This window comes from Chelonia mydas, chromosome 1 (genome assembly GCF_015237465.2).
Source record: "Chelonia mydas isolate rCheMyd1 chromosome 1, rCheMyd1.pri.v2, whole genome shotgun sequence".
Lineage (NCBI taxonomy): Eukaryota > Metazoa > Chordata > Testudines > Cheloniidae > Chelonia > Chelonia mydas.
The window spans coordinates 170,348,172-170,362,913 of record NC_057849.1 but is presented as its reverse complement, the minus strand read 5'-3'; the positions used below and the strand labels follow the sequence as shown (position 1 = coordinate 170,362,913).

The following is a 14,742-nucleotide window of genomic DNA, read 5'->3' as shown; positions in this document are numbered from 1 at the left end:
TATTTGGGTAAGATCTGGAATATTCATTAACCTGGGAGGTAATGCGTCTAATCCTTTGGGATTGGTAGAACTATTTTATATAATGAATAAGATTTTCATTAATACTCATCATATCTGACTTGGGTGTCTAGATGGAGGCCTGAGGCTGGGTTACTTTAAGGGAACTGTGTTGGCTTCTGGGCAACCAGTGAGGTAATAAAAAAGCTGTTTTGTGCTGGCTTGGTAAATCTAAGTATTGGAATATCCACCAGCTTTGGGATTGTCTGCCCCATTCGTTGCAGTTCATCCTAATTGAGTGACCTCAGCTGGCTCTTTGGGACTCTGGTCACACTTACTGAATGAGAATTAATGGAGACAAGAGGGCAGCTGATAATAATTTGCAATGACTATAAGATTACCTTTCGTCTAGACTAGGAAGAATAACAAAGTTCATTTCTAAGTGAAACAAAAAAGAATGTTTTTGAAAGGAAAACCTAGAGATAGCTGTGCTGACTTGGGGCTTTTGTTAATTTCAATAGCTAATTGGCATGAAAAGCAAAGCAAGTTTACGAAGGGATAGAGGGCTGACTTTTACAAGCTTTTATCCTGAAAGATGCCTCTGGGGCTCTGCACAGGGTGACACTTATTACCTGCATGTTCTTGCTTGCAGAATTGGTTTTAGAGACTTTTCGGGATATATGTGATGTCAAGATACTGAGCTGACAGACCAGCTTTTTATTTTCTGCCATATGGCAGGTCCAAGTAACATATCAAAATTCTGAGTTGAATATCAGTCCTTTCCAATGTATTCATGAGTTTCTTGTAGAGCAACAATAGTCATGTTATTCACTTAGCATGTGACAGAGCTTCTACAATGAGTTGGTAAACACATAGAGCTAAGTTCTTTGGTGCTGTTCAGGATAAAAACTCTTAACAAATTTCATGTTGCTAATCATACTGAGGGATCAACAAATTGATGTCCAGTTGCCTTTAGATGACATTTGTTGTGTTAATCAATAACAAGTAACAGGATCACCATGTGAAGGTTATCATCTTGCCCCTATATACGACGGTGACTTTAATAGCCACCACTCAAAATGGGGCTGTAGCAGAAATTATGTAACTGGTGAGCAACTCACTCACTGGGCTTTGTCTGCAGTAATACCAGTCAGCTCTGTGTTCTTGGGGAACCAGGGTACAGTATCCAGCCTGTCTGAGTCATGAAGAACACCTTCCCCCAGCCTCTGCTTGAACCAAAATGGATCAGAGAAAAGATTTACAGAAAGCAATAAAAGGCAGTGGGAGACACACCTAAACCCCTCCTAACAAGGGTGACAGGATTAAGGCAACTCTCCTAGCCTAATCTGCATCAAAGATGGGACAGGGAGGCATCTCCATTAGCATACAGAATGGAGAACAGAGATTCCAAAGCAAGAACTGCACTGAACTCTGGGACCAGATGAGCGGGGAAGCACTGCATCATGGGGGAGCTCTGCCTGAGATGTTAATGAACCTATGCCTGCACACACCCAGCTCAGCAGTTTTCAGACCAATTCTAGTAATGAACCCTTGATACTGAAGCTGCCTAATTGCATTGTGATCTCCCTTGAAGGAACACCACCCATAGCCAGGAATGATTAGTTCCTATTGTGTAGCCTAAAGAAAAACCTTGAGTCATCAAAAAGAAAAGGAGTACTTGTGGCACCTTAGAGACTAACAAATTTATTTGAGCATAAGTTTTCGTGAGTTACACTAAATTTGTTAGTCTCTAAGGTGCCACAAGTACTCCTTTTCTTTTTGCGGATACAGACTAACACGGTTGCTACTCTGAAACTTGAGTCATCAGTAATCTGTTTTCTGATACAAAACAATAGCAGTGTTCTGCTCCAAGCTTACAACAGTTCTTGGAAATTTTCCTCACAGCTACAATGCCCTGCTATTCTGAATGTTGGTTCTGGAGTTCCACTGTATGGGTACACTTTGGCAAACCAGTAAAGTGCCTGAAACCACTGTCAGTTGGACGGCCGTGTCTCCCCTGATTTATTTCCTGATACCACCTGTCATAAATATAAAGGGAAGGCTAACCACCTTTAAATCCCTCCTGGCCAGAGAAAAAACATTTCACCTGTAAAGGGTTAAGAAGCTAAAGATAACCTCGGGGGACCTGACCAAAATGACCAATGAGGAGACCAGATACTTTCAAAGCTGGGGGGGAGGGGGGGCGGGAAACAAAGTGTTCTCTCTGTCTGTGCGTTGCTTTTGCTGGGACCAGAGCAGGAATGCAGGTCAGAACTCCTGTAAAGGGTTAATAAGTAATCTAGTTAGATGTGTGTTAGATTCTGTTTTATTTAAATGGCTGATAAAATAAGGTGTGCTGAATGGAATGTATATTCCTGTTTTTGTGTCTTTTTGTAACTTAAGGTTTTGCCTAGAGGGATTCTCTATGTTTTTAATCTAATTACCCTGTAAGGTATTTATCATCCTGATTTTACAGAGGTGATTCTTTTGCTTTTTCTGTAATTAAAATTCTTCTTTTAAGAACCTGATTGTTTTTTCCTTGTTCTTAAGATCCAAGGGTTTGGGTCTGTGTTCACCTATGCAAATTGGTGAGGATTTTTATCAAACCTTCCCCAGGAAAGGGGATATAGGGCTTGGGGGGGATTTTGGGGAGAAAGACGTTTCCAAGTGGGCTCTCTCCCGGTTATATTTGTTAGACGCTTGGTGGTGGCAGCAATAAAGTCCAGGGACAAAAGGTAAAAATAGTTTGTACCTTGGGGAAGTTTTAACCTAAGCTGGTAAAAATAAGCTTAGGGGGTTTTTCATGCAGGTCCTCACATCTGTACCCTAGAGTTCAGAGTGCGGAAGGAACCTTGACACCACCTCGCACAGAATAAAAGTTACCAAGAGCTTTGGGTTGGAAGAACCCCGGGTAACACCACTAATTGAAAAAAATGATGAAACTACTTGGGAATTTCAGCAGAACAAACTGAAATGAATATAGTAACGGAGTTGAAGATGGGATACACTATATCAAGTTGATACCTAAAAACTATGACCACTTTGTTCACCTTCTTATCAAAACTGCCACAAAATGCATTCCCTGCAGTTATCACAAGATCTATACTCCCGTTTTGCAGCCAGAGACAGAACACTCTTCAAGAAGTATGAAAAGAGTGGTGATCCACATGCAGGAAAAGCACTAACAGCATCAATGAACTCTGCCTGGCAGTTCCGGTGTCCCCACCATGGCCCATCCCAGCAGCACTGGCCATGCTCCTGGCCTGCTGGATCCTTGGCAGTGGGGGTGGGGATTGGAGATGGATGCAGATGGGATGCAGATCCACATTTTTGTATCCATGCAGGTCTCTAGTTACGTGCTTATCCTCCATGTAGGACCACTGGAGTTTTTGATTAGAATACAAAAATTCCTGGACAAATATTCTGGAATCTCCTTCAAAATTAATGTATTCTAAGTCCCTTCCTTCCATATTCTAGACCACAGTTCACCAAAACATTCAAGCAATTCAGTCCTATAGAAATCAGTCATGTTCCTTATATGAAGCATATGCTTAAATTCTCTATTGAAAAAAGAATGGACTGCTGAAATAGGGCCCTGCTGATATTTAGAAGTGCTGTTTCACAAATGCCAGCTTCTTATGTACTTATTATTAAATACAGTAGGAAAATAAAAGACTGGACATCCAGACTCCACAAATAGCGGCCCTACCTGTAGAGTAAGTTGCAACCAAACATGAATAAGGGTTTCAGAATCTGGCCCTAGAATAAAAACAATGAGGAGTCCTTGTGGCAACCTAGAGACTAACACATTTATTGGGGCATAAGCTTTTGTGAAGTTGATTCTAGCCCACAAAAGCTTATGCCCAAACAAATTTGTTAGTCTCTAAGGTGCTACAAAGACTCCTCGTTGGTTTTGCTGATACAGACTAACATGGCTACCACTCTGAAACCTGGTCCTAGAATGAGTTACCATACAGAATATTTATCTAAATTCAGTTTCATTGGTCCTAGTCCATTCTAATGTCTTTCTACTCTTCCTACTCTGTCAGTGTTTAACAGCCCTCTTAGCCTATAACTGTCTGAATTTAATTAAATCATTACTTACTTAAGTTTTCCAGATAATGTATAAATATATTAGACAAAATAGGACACAATATGGATCCATGTGGGACAACAGGGGACATTTTTCCTCAACTAGATGGACTATCATTTATAATTACTCTCAGTTGAGTTAGATGGCCAGACTTTGATCCATCTAATTGTATTTCTTGCCAAGTCAACGTGATTTAATTTTCCCCTTAGGATATCCTGTGGCATAATATCAAATGTCTTCACTGAAATCCACCATAAATCAACTGCATGCCTTTCTACTAGCTTTGGAGATAGTCAACAACAACAACAACAAAAAAACCACACCAAAATAAATAAATTAAATATATTACCTCATCTGCAATGCTCTCACAACAGAAAAACAATTTAGTTCGTCTGGCAAGACTTGCTCTTAATCAACCTGTGTTCAGTTCGCATGATGATATTCTCTAAACTATTTCAATGTTTTTCAAGTGATGGTTCTAACATTTTGTAAAGAAATTTATTTATATGGCACTGGTTGCCAGCTTCACACACTCCCTCTCTCCCCCTTCTTTTTTTCTTAAAGGCTGAAATCATATTATCATTTTAAATGTCAGTGGTTCAGAAAGTTATTCTTCATAACTCCTGTGATTTATGATGTATCTTCTCCTGCACATTTCTGTATCCAAGATAACCAACTCTTTATCAAAAGCTACCTTTGCTTTCATAAATTCCAAATCTAGCCTTGCTTAGCTAAATCTCTATTCTAAACTCAGTTCTTATGACAGATAAAAATTAACTAACTTCTGTCATTTTTGAATCCTCAGCCCACCCTCATATTGTCCTAGTTTGCCTTTAAGAGTTTTCTTACACCCAGTAAAGTACTCCTCTGTCTTTCCCATTCAGCCTGCAATATCTCACTGTATTTTTGTTTTACTCATTTCACTTGTGCCATGCAACCTTGTTGTGATGCTTCATTTCCTCTATACCTGTTTTCAGCTCCTAATTAATTACTCCATTGTCCAGCCACCATAAGAACACAGGTAATGTTTCCATATTGGATAAGACCATTGATTCATCTAGTCCAGTATGCTGTATGACAGTGGCCAGTACAAGAAGCTTCAGAGAAAAGTGCCCATAATGGATAAAGTTACCTAAGGCAAAATTGGAAAGACAGTGTGTAATCACTGAAGGTTTATTTGTTGTTGTACTAAATACTAAAAACAAAGCAATTGACTATCACAGTTTATTTCTGGAAACTGGGGAATCCAAAGAATAGCAAACTCCCTTTTTTTCCTTCTGTATGATTGTTTGGAGACCTCTTAGACTTTACTGTTAACTGTTCCAAGCCAGATATATTCTATTTCTAGGAACTGATCATGAAGGGCAGACAATTTTGGATGCAGCCTTTGATTTTAAAAGCTTTTGTTTGAGATATTTAGGTGTGAATATCCCTGCATATCCTAAAACTTTAAAGAAAAATAGGCAATTATTTCTCTCTTACAGGCCTATATTACTCTTCACAGATGGCAGAAGTTCCCAGTCCTGTGGTTTAGGAGGATTAAAGGCATGAAAATGAATATTCAGCCCAGGTTAATGTTCCTTTTTGAACAGTCCTGAAAGCTGTTTATGGTTACATAATTGTAATTTTAGATTCACAGGTAGGCATAGAGTACCCTCTGTGTGCAGATTTCTGGAGCATAAGCTGGGCCACAGGAACCAGATTTTCAAAAGAGCTCAGCACCCCGGAGAGCTCCTATTAAGAGTTATGGAATCTGTTGGGTACTCAGCAGTTCTGAAAATCTAGTCAATAGCAATTTGTTTTTTCCGTCCATCTTGTATTCGGAGAGAAATATTTTGAGCTGGAGCCGGTTTGCACCGGTTCCAAATTTAGAAGCCCTTTTAGAACTGGTTGTTCCACGAGGGACAACCGGTTCTAGAAGGGATTCTAAATTTAACCAGACAAAAGTGATGCCTTAGGCGCCGATTCCATGGGTTCTCCAGTCCTGGAGCATCCAAGGGGAAAATTTGGTGGGTGCAGAGCACCCACCGGCAGCTCCCCGCCCCACACCCAGCCCCAGATCACCTCCGCTCCTCCTCCGCCTCCTTCCCTGAACGCGCTGCCCCGCTCTGCTTCTCTGCCCCTCTAGGCTTCCCGCGAATCAGCTGTTCGTGCGGGAAGCTGGGGCGGGCTGAGAAGCAGGTGGCGGCTTCCTGCTCAGGCCCAGGGAGGCGGAGGTGAGCTGGGGCGGGGGGGTGCGAGGAGGGCCGCCCGGGCCGCAGCAGGTAACCCGGGGCGCGCAGGGGAACAGCTCCCCGTCCCAGCTTACCTCTGCCACCCTCGGCCTGAGCAGGAAGCCGCCACCTGCTTCTCAGCCTTCCAAATTTTCCCTGTGGGTGCTCCAGCCCCAGAGCACCGAGGGAGTCGGTGCCTAAGGCGCCACTTTTGATGTGATCAGTGGGGGAGCAGCCAGTCCCCCTGCTCCCCCACTAGTTATGCTCCCCTGCCCCTAGGAGCCAGAGGGACCTGCCAGATGCTTCCTGGGAGCTGCTGCAGGTAAGCACCTCCGGGACTCCCCACCTCGCCCCCCCGGGAAGTGCCTCTGGCTCTTAGGGGTGGGGTGGGCACCCAGTACGGTGGCCCATGAGACCCTCCTGCCCGGTTCTGGGGGCAGTCAGGGGAGGGGGGTGGATGGGGCAGGGGTCCTGGGGGGGCGGGGGTGGGCAACAACCCCCTTGTGGGGTGAGGAGGGAACCCGTTTTTAAGATTTTGGCAGTTCATCACTGAATATAACATTTGAAATATAAGAGGCAGAAATGCTCCCTTTTCCTCTATATTTATCTAAATCATCCTGTAGAGCCACACCCTACTTTCCTAGAACTAACAAAAACAAAACAAAAAAAACTTATGAAGGCTAATATTCTGCTCTGTTCAAAATATATTTTGACCTATTTAAAGCATGTTGTAAATAGAGCTGGATGAAAATTTCCTGACAGAACTTACTGTTTTCTAAAAAATGAGATTTGGGTTGACCAAAACATTTTTTCAGTTCATGTGGATTTTGGAGAATTGTTTCAATCGAAATGAGAATTTCAGAAATGTCTAAATGAACCATTTTACACTAACAAAACATCTCATTTTAATTTTTCAGGCCGGAATCATGTAGCAAAACTGGAGAAGAACATGGTGCTCCCATTATAACTTTTAGCCCCTAACTTTTAGTTAGGTCACTCACCTGGGATGTGAAATATTCAGGCTTGAATGCCCTAGTCCCCAATAGCTTGGGTATTAGGGGTGGGGCATTTGTGCTCGCTCGCTCTCTCTCTCTCTCTCTGTGTCACAATTATTATTCAATTATTTCATACAAAGTGGGAGAGGTACAGAGGGAGAGACTGAGAGACCTACACACCACTTCCTGCTGCTGTATTTTGTGAAACTATTCCTTCATTTCCTTTGCCTTTAAGAAAAATACCCAAACCAATTTTTTTTCTGACTTAAATTCACCAAATGTTCAAAAAAATCTTTTTTTTAGCTGCCAGCAAACTGAAAAATCAGTTATCAACTCTAGTTATAAATGTAATATCTTCTTTACTAAGAAACTGAAATGTGCCCTTTCTATTTAGCCAACTTCACAATGCCTTCACATTCAGACATCAGTTTTTCAGATTTTTAGCTAGAACGTAGAAAAAAATCTCACTGCATTAAGTGCTAATTACAGCAACTGAAAAAACTTCACCATCAGCATATCACTTGCCTAGTATTCTGGAAGCAGTAGATGTTTCTCCAAATATAACATCTAATACTGTGTGCAGGTTAAAGACACAGCTCAAAAACACTCTTAATAGAACTATGCTTTTTGTGTGCTTTCTTTTTGTATAGTAACTGCAAAAATTGGTGGTGTGCTGTTCTGTGGGCATTGCCGTTTCATTTAAAATTACGTTGGGCCAAACTATACTCTCAGGACCTGATCATGCAATCTTTCTGTGAGAGTAGGCCCCTGTGCCTGCATGGAGCCCCACTGACTTTATGAAGTACGTCATTCCCTACAGATCAGCTTGCAGGATCAGGACCTTAATTACAACAGTGTAATTTGTTACATTGACTTTAATGAAGTTACTCTGGAATGAAACCCGTGTAACAGAGAGCAGACTTGGACCTGTTTTTGTTTAACAGCCACCCCTACAAACATTACTTGGGATCTGAAAGTCAAGCATGGTTTTTCATGCATCACCACTTATAGAAAGAGTTCTGCAGATCATGTTCTGAATGAATGATACTTGTGCAGTACTATTGGCTTTGTACAGTTATGATTAACTGGAATTCTTCTGAACTGTGCACAGGAAGGAGTAGAATCAAGTTCTCTGTCATACCTGTGTTGATTCTACAGGGCTAACAGGAGCATAAAATAGTAAAAACTTAATTATATCCCCAAAATCAGCAGATATGACTCTCAGTACATAGGAGGGGCAGATTTGTTTAGTAAGATGGTGCTAATTTTACATGGCCATTCTAAAGTATTTTAAAAAGCTGAAACTGGAAAAGTACTTTGTATGATGGCAAAGTACACATTCAACTTACCTGAGTAAGACCATTCATTCCAGGCTTTTTGCATGGGAATGTATAAGTTGCTAAATGATGTACTGGGAAAAAAATGATCCTTCATTCATTTTCATTTGCAGTCTCAAATCTTTATAATCAAAATCTAAATGATTTAAAATATGATGACAATTTATCTTAAACATATTTGATGTAAGTTGTGTTACTAATGTCAAATGTTTCCTTCCTATTATTACTACGTAATTTATTGGCATCCAAATAACATTACCTAGACAAATTGTTACAGCTCTATGTAATACTATACTAACTCAGTGAAGGGTGTTTCCCCCCCTATACTGAAGAACTACTTTAAATGGTTTAGTAGTAATGGAAATGTTTTCAGTTCAACCTGTAGGAATGTGTTTAAAACAGTATCACATTTCTTTATTCTACTTCCAGGAACATGCATTGTTTTAATCTAATAGCTATGAAATACGAAATGACAAACTTCTCTGTTTTTAAATTTCTACAAACAGCCATACATAATTATACCTTGGTAAACACTGTGCCCATATTCATCTTTGGTATGATGTCATTGATTCCACTTCACTGCAACATGTATTTCAGTGGTGTTACATTCGTTAGGCCACATTTTTAACCTATTGTAATACTGCATATTGGCTTTTCTGCGAAAAAGAAGTTTGACAATTGATGAATTGCACAACATTAGTTAGCTTGTCTGTCATTATGTCTTTGCTTTACAAGTCAAGTGTTCATAGCTAAAGTAAGGGTTAGGGTGAGAAATCTGATTAATATGCTCATGTCATGGAGCAATGATTTCTGCTTGTGCATTGTGGTCCGGGTGTATCTGTCCTATTGGGGCAAAATTCAGGTGCCCCACATCTTGCTGGTCAAAAGCAGTGGCAGTACTTCCTGTTGACTCTCACAAATGCTGTCACACATGGAAATAGGGAAGAATTGCAGAGACTGAGACAGACAATACAGACAGGAGAGATTTCAAAAGTATTAGTACTATGCTTACTACAGAACTTATATTTAACTAATAACAAGAAATGTGTTATCCTTTGGAGGTTAATAGAAGTTCCAGAGGATTCTGAGCAGAGAGTGTGTTCTCAAACAGACCACTCTGTGGCTGGATTAGTAGAATTTAACAATCTTTTGTCCTGCATTATCAACAGAATGGATCCTGAGCACCCTCTTCCCCACCTTCATTTTTACAGACCACTGTTATTTATGGATGATCTGCAATAACTGAAGTAGGAGGGAAGGTAAGACTATTGGTAGTAAATCATATTCTTGATTTCTGAGCTGTCTAAAATGTACTACTAAAGTGGCACATCAGGATGAGAGAGGTGACAATATGGGGAAGACACAGATTTGTAGGATCTAGGGACACTCAGAGATTTCATCTGGTGTGATACGAGTACTTCAACAACTCCCATACAAAAGATGAAAAGTTCCTAGTTCTCAAAACTAGAAGACAAAATGTTCAGGAAAACTTTTTATAACTTAATTTAGAATACCGTTAGCAGCTTCTGGAGAATTGTTGCAAGCTTATTGCACAGAACTTGACTTAGTTTAACAGAGAGGAAAGGGGTGTTTTCAAGTTAAACCTTTTATGTAAAACAAAATTGATCTTATTCAGTTATGACACTTAAAATCAAGTAATATTTTAAAATAAAAGAATCTTAAGTGTGTTCTTTTGTAAACTCGGTAACCTGTATGACATAGAAATGCTTTTTTCACCACACCTTTAGCAAAATCAATAACATTTATGGATACCTTGAGTATCATTTATCAAGACAATTACATTTTTACACTGTACATGAAAAATATGCCCAGGAGTTGGATCTATTAAATTATGATGGAGTACTCTATAAATGCATAATATATTAGATATTTCCATTTTATTTTAGTTATGGCATTAATATGTTTGACCTTACTCCAGTCAGTCATCAGTTGAAACATTTTTCAGGACCATAATACTGCTTTTAAGATAATAAACTATATATTTTATCATTTCAATTGCAGGATTACATTTTAATTTTTCTTTAACGGTATAGTTGCAAAGCAAAGTGATCCAATAGTTTTAGGAACACACAGATATTAATGAATAGAATTCATATTTTATTTGGGTATCTCATTGCAAAACTATTCTACTGGTCTAATAGGGACAGGTTATCTCTACCCAGACCAGTGTCAGGGTGAGCTGCATCCAGGTCTCTGATTCTGAAATCCTGCCCCCAACCCACTAAGAGCTTCTGACATCCAGCTCTAAGTTATGCCACTGACATAGGCTCATAAATAGACCCTATGCTAGTTGAGGATCACTTTAAATGCTAACTGGTCCAGTTTTGTGACATCAGCTTGGCCACCACTTGTCTGGTCAGATCTTTTGGTGAAGTCAGTTCCATGCTGCTGCTGCCAGGTCAGCCTGGTTCAGTCCACTCCCACAGTATCACTCCATACAGGGTTCAGAATCTTCAGATGGGGAGCCCAGAACAAAACATGACCTAAATTAGAGCTCCTGGTCTCTAGGATAAAGCCCTCTGTTTACAATTTATTTTGAACTTAAATGCAGGTCATAAACCAAAATCCGCTACCTGTGAAGTCAGTGACCTACTTACGCCAAGACATATTTGGTCCAATTCCTCTGCCCTTTCTTGAGTTACAGTAACAGTCTGCTGTCACTTAAATAATCTGATCAGACAAATTCCAACCAAAGTAACAGAACACAGTATATGGAACTACAGGTAAGTAACATTATAATTCATGTAAATGATGCTGGCCAGAATTGTCATTTCCCCTTTTTCCCTGTCTAGGTTGAAGAGAGATCCATCCCTTTAAACCTCCTAGCTCTGAGGCTCAGACGTGAACAATTCAAATGTTCAGGGAAGCTTGCATGGGGAACAGTCACTTTAAATTGGTTTTTAAATTCATGTAAATGCCTAGGCATTTTAGCAGTGTTTTCCAAAGTCTGCTACATGGTCAATTTACAAGGAGATAATAAAAAGGGTAATAGAAGTCAGGTGCTTTAGTTTACAAGGCAATTGTTTGTCTGCCAAGTGTTTCCCAAACAAAAGAAATCCACAATGACATCTAGAGGCAAGTTCCTTTGGCTGTGCTTCAACCTTTAAATGTTTGTTTTAATTTTACAATGATTTTTATGTGCTTGTGCTCATAAAATACTCAATACCTAAAATCAAGCTTCTTAAGCATGAATCACAGCTGAAGAAATTGTTACTTGGTGAAAGAAATCTAAGTTGGTGGTCTTCAGTGTGTTCAGAGATTAAGCATTGGGGAGGGTGGTAGAGGAGCATGTAAAACGTTTTAATTTTGATATTTTTTAACATATTGAATCAAATGCTTTTGACATGATCGGGGCAGCTAATGGCCCTAACTCATACTGTCTCCTAATCCTACTCTCCTTTAACTGCACTAATTATATAGAATCCAGCCAGGCTGTGCTTCCTTGGTCTCCTACCAGTCCAGACCTCCTGACTACTGTACTGGTATGTCTAGGGTTACCATACGTCCGTATTTTCCCGGACATGTCCGGCTTTTTGGTTCTTAAATTGCCATCCGGGAGGAATTTTTAAATTCATGGATAAATGGATTTAAAAATTCTTAAAAACGTCTGTGATTTAGCCATTATTATTTTTCCCCAAAGAAGAGTTGATCATTCAAGAAAGAAAGTAAATGTTGATCATTCGAGAGAGTGTCCGCTTTCCCCATCTAGCTCCCAGCGTTCCCAGCGCTTGCACTGCGAAACAGCTGTTTCGCGTGGCTGGGAGGGAAGGGGAAGGAGGCGGGGCCATTTCGGGGATTTGGGGAAGAGCTCCAATGGGGCAGGGAGGGGGCGGAGTTGGGGCAGGGACTTTGGGGAATGGTGCGGGGAAGGGGTGGAGTCGGGGTGGGGTTGTGGGGGGGCAGAAGCAAATACCCCTCTCCCCCCCCCACCTCTGTGGAGTGTCCTCTTTTTTGAATGTTCAAATATGGTAACCCTAGGTATGTCTGATGAGGTGTCTTTTATAAAAGGAGCTGTATATTGGTAGCTTGCAATCCTTCCCTGTTCCCTTCTTCAGGTTGTCTCAGAAGCATGTAGCTAGCACCTGGTACATAGTGGCCATCTCTTGTTTGCAATAATTATTTCTATCTCTAATAGACTTTGGTTGAGCCAGATACAGAGGTAATTATCTGAGCTCCTGCTCCAAGGTGAGAGAGCTGCCAAAGTGAGTGATATCCTAAATGTCATAAAGAAAGCCTTAATAGAACCATTCCATTCTAAACCCCATTGTCATACCTTTCCTTAGGGTTGCTTTTGATGTCATTCTAGCAGAGCAACAAGGAAGTTCAGCTTTTGCAGGATGCTTCAGGGAGATTGTGACTCTTCCCAGGGGCACTCAGAGTTGTGAGGCAACTCACTATCACCTGCCCGTAGAGTGAGGAAGTCTTGTACGTGCCTGCTATTGACCAGTTCCCTGAATCCACTAACCTTTGCAGGTCTCGCTCTCTTTATACAGGTTGGTGATAGGTACCACCAGGTTGGTGATAGGTACCACCAACACCTCTGAGTGGCCCCTGGAGTGCTCCTTCCCTGTTCCACTAAACACTCACAGAACTCTCAGATTCATTGTTCCCAAAGAATAGTACACACTACCTTGCACAATTCAACTCATGATCTTCGCTCTGCTTACAATGAAGCACTTAGATATATTTAAGGTGAAAATGAGATAAAAGAATGGAGATTTAAGTGATAGAGAATGAGAATATTGGAAACAAATCTATAAACAACTATAAGATAAAATCGCAACACACATTCTATAGCCTAAACTTAACTAACAAGGCATTCCCCTATCTCCTACAAGAGAGCTAAACGCAAGTCCCTTTCCCAGTGTTTTCAACCAGCTTGGCTGATATTCCCTTAAAAACAATCCAGTGGGTGGCTTGTCCTTGCAAATTGAAGGAATCCCTCGGGGTTTATTGGCACCCCAGACATAGTTTCAAAAGTTCATTGTCTTACTCCTAAACAGGATAACTCTTGTTTTTTGGTTTTTTTTTTTTTTTGCTATAGTCCCTGCAATATAGTCATCAGCATTTTGCTCAGATTGTAAATAGGCATCCATTATGAACCATACAGTACTCAGTTCGCACATGAACAGCTAGGGTCTCTTTCCCCATGCCTGACAGAAGTATAGGGACTGCTTGCATGACCTGCCTTAACTCTCAGACGTAGAGAATATATATTTAGTATTTATACGGAACTCTTCATATATTTTCTATTCAGACATCTCACAATGATTATGATGACCAGTGTGACAGTCTTTCATTAGAGACTTTATGGGACCCTTTTGCACTCTTGTGCCATCTACCAGTTGCTATCAAAAGGTCACTGTGTCACAGAGGTAGTTTTGTTAAAATACATCACCATCATTTTAAGCAAAAGCCTTATATTTTCCTTATTTTGAAATCTTAAAAATATGTTTGAGTTTACCTTTAAGAATTTCACCTTCCTCTGTTTGATCCAGAAGGTGTCACTTATATGTAGGCAAAGAAAATCAAAATAGTGTTTATATACCATGCTCTAGTTATCCATCCTGCCATGACTAAACTTATTAACACCATGCTTTTGTCTGAACACTCTGCTTCCTACCTTGCCAGTTATGTGACTCAAATTTCTTCTCTTCATGACTCCATTCTTCACTGAGCCAATTGACTCAAATCATTATCTGTTATTCTCTACTGTCATGTTTTCATTAATGCTTTCTTGCCTGCTTTCAAATACTCTGAAAACAGAGTATGTACAAGAAGATCAGAAAACCTTCCAGTGGAACTTCCCTGTCTTCATGCCATTTTCTTATCATTTTTATGTATTTTCCAATTTTTTTGAGGCTAGTGGGGAGAAAAAACAAAAAAACAACTCTTCCAATCTTTTGATTGGATATTAAAAGAGAATAAGATAACAGAATGATTTAAATACTTAATGGAAGTGGATTTTCAACTATCTACACATGGCTTGTACAGATAGTTAAAATCTCTGAGGAATAATGAGGAAAATATCTTGATGTTACACACAGGGAAAATACAGCGAAAAACAGAGGTACTATAACCATTTT

The 14,742-nt window shown here is 40.2% G+C and overlaps 1 long non-coding RNA gene across 1 annotated transcript in view; it reads left to right on the top strand.

The window, feature by feature from the left end:
* LOC122464103 overlaps nucleotides 1-14,742 on the top strand; it is a 76,485-nt gene that overhangs the window by 58,901 nt on the left and 2,842 nt on the right. The window contains exons 2-3 of the long non-coding RNA XR_006287980.1: nucleotides 9,805-9,894; nucleotides 11,208-11,379. This is a non-coding gene — a long non-coding RNA (uncharacterized LOC122464103). The remainder of the gene's footprint in view (nucleotides 1-9,804; nucleotides 9,895-11,207; nucleotides 11,380-14,742) is intronic.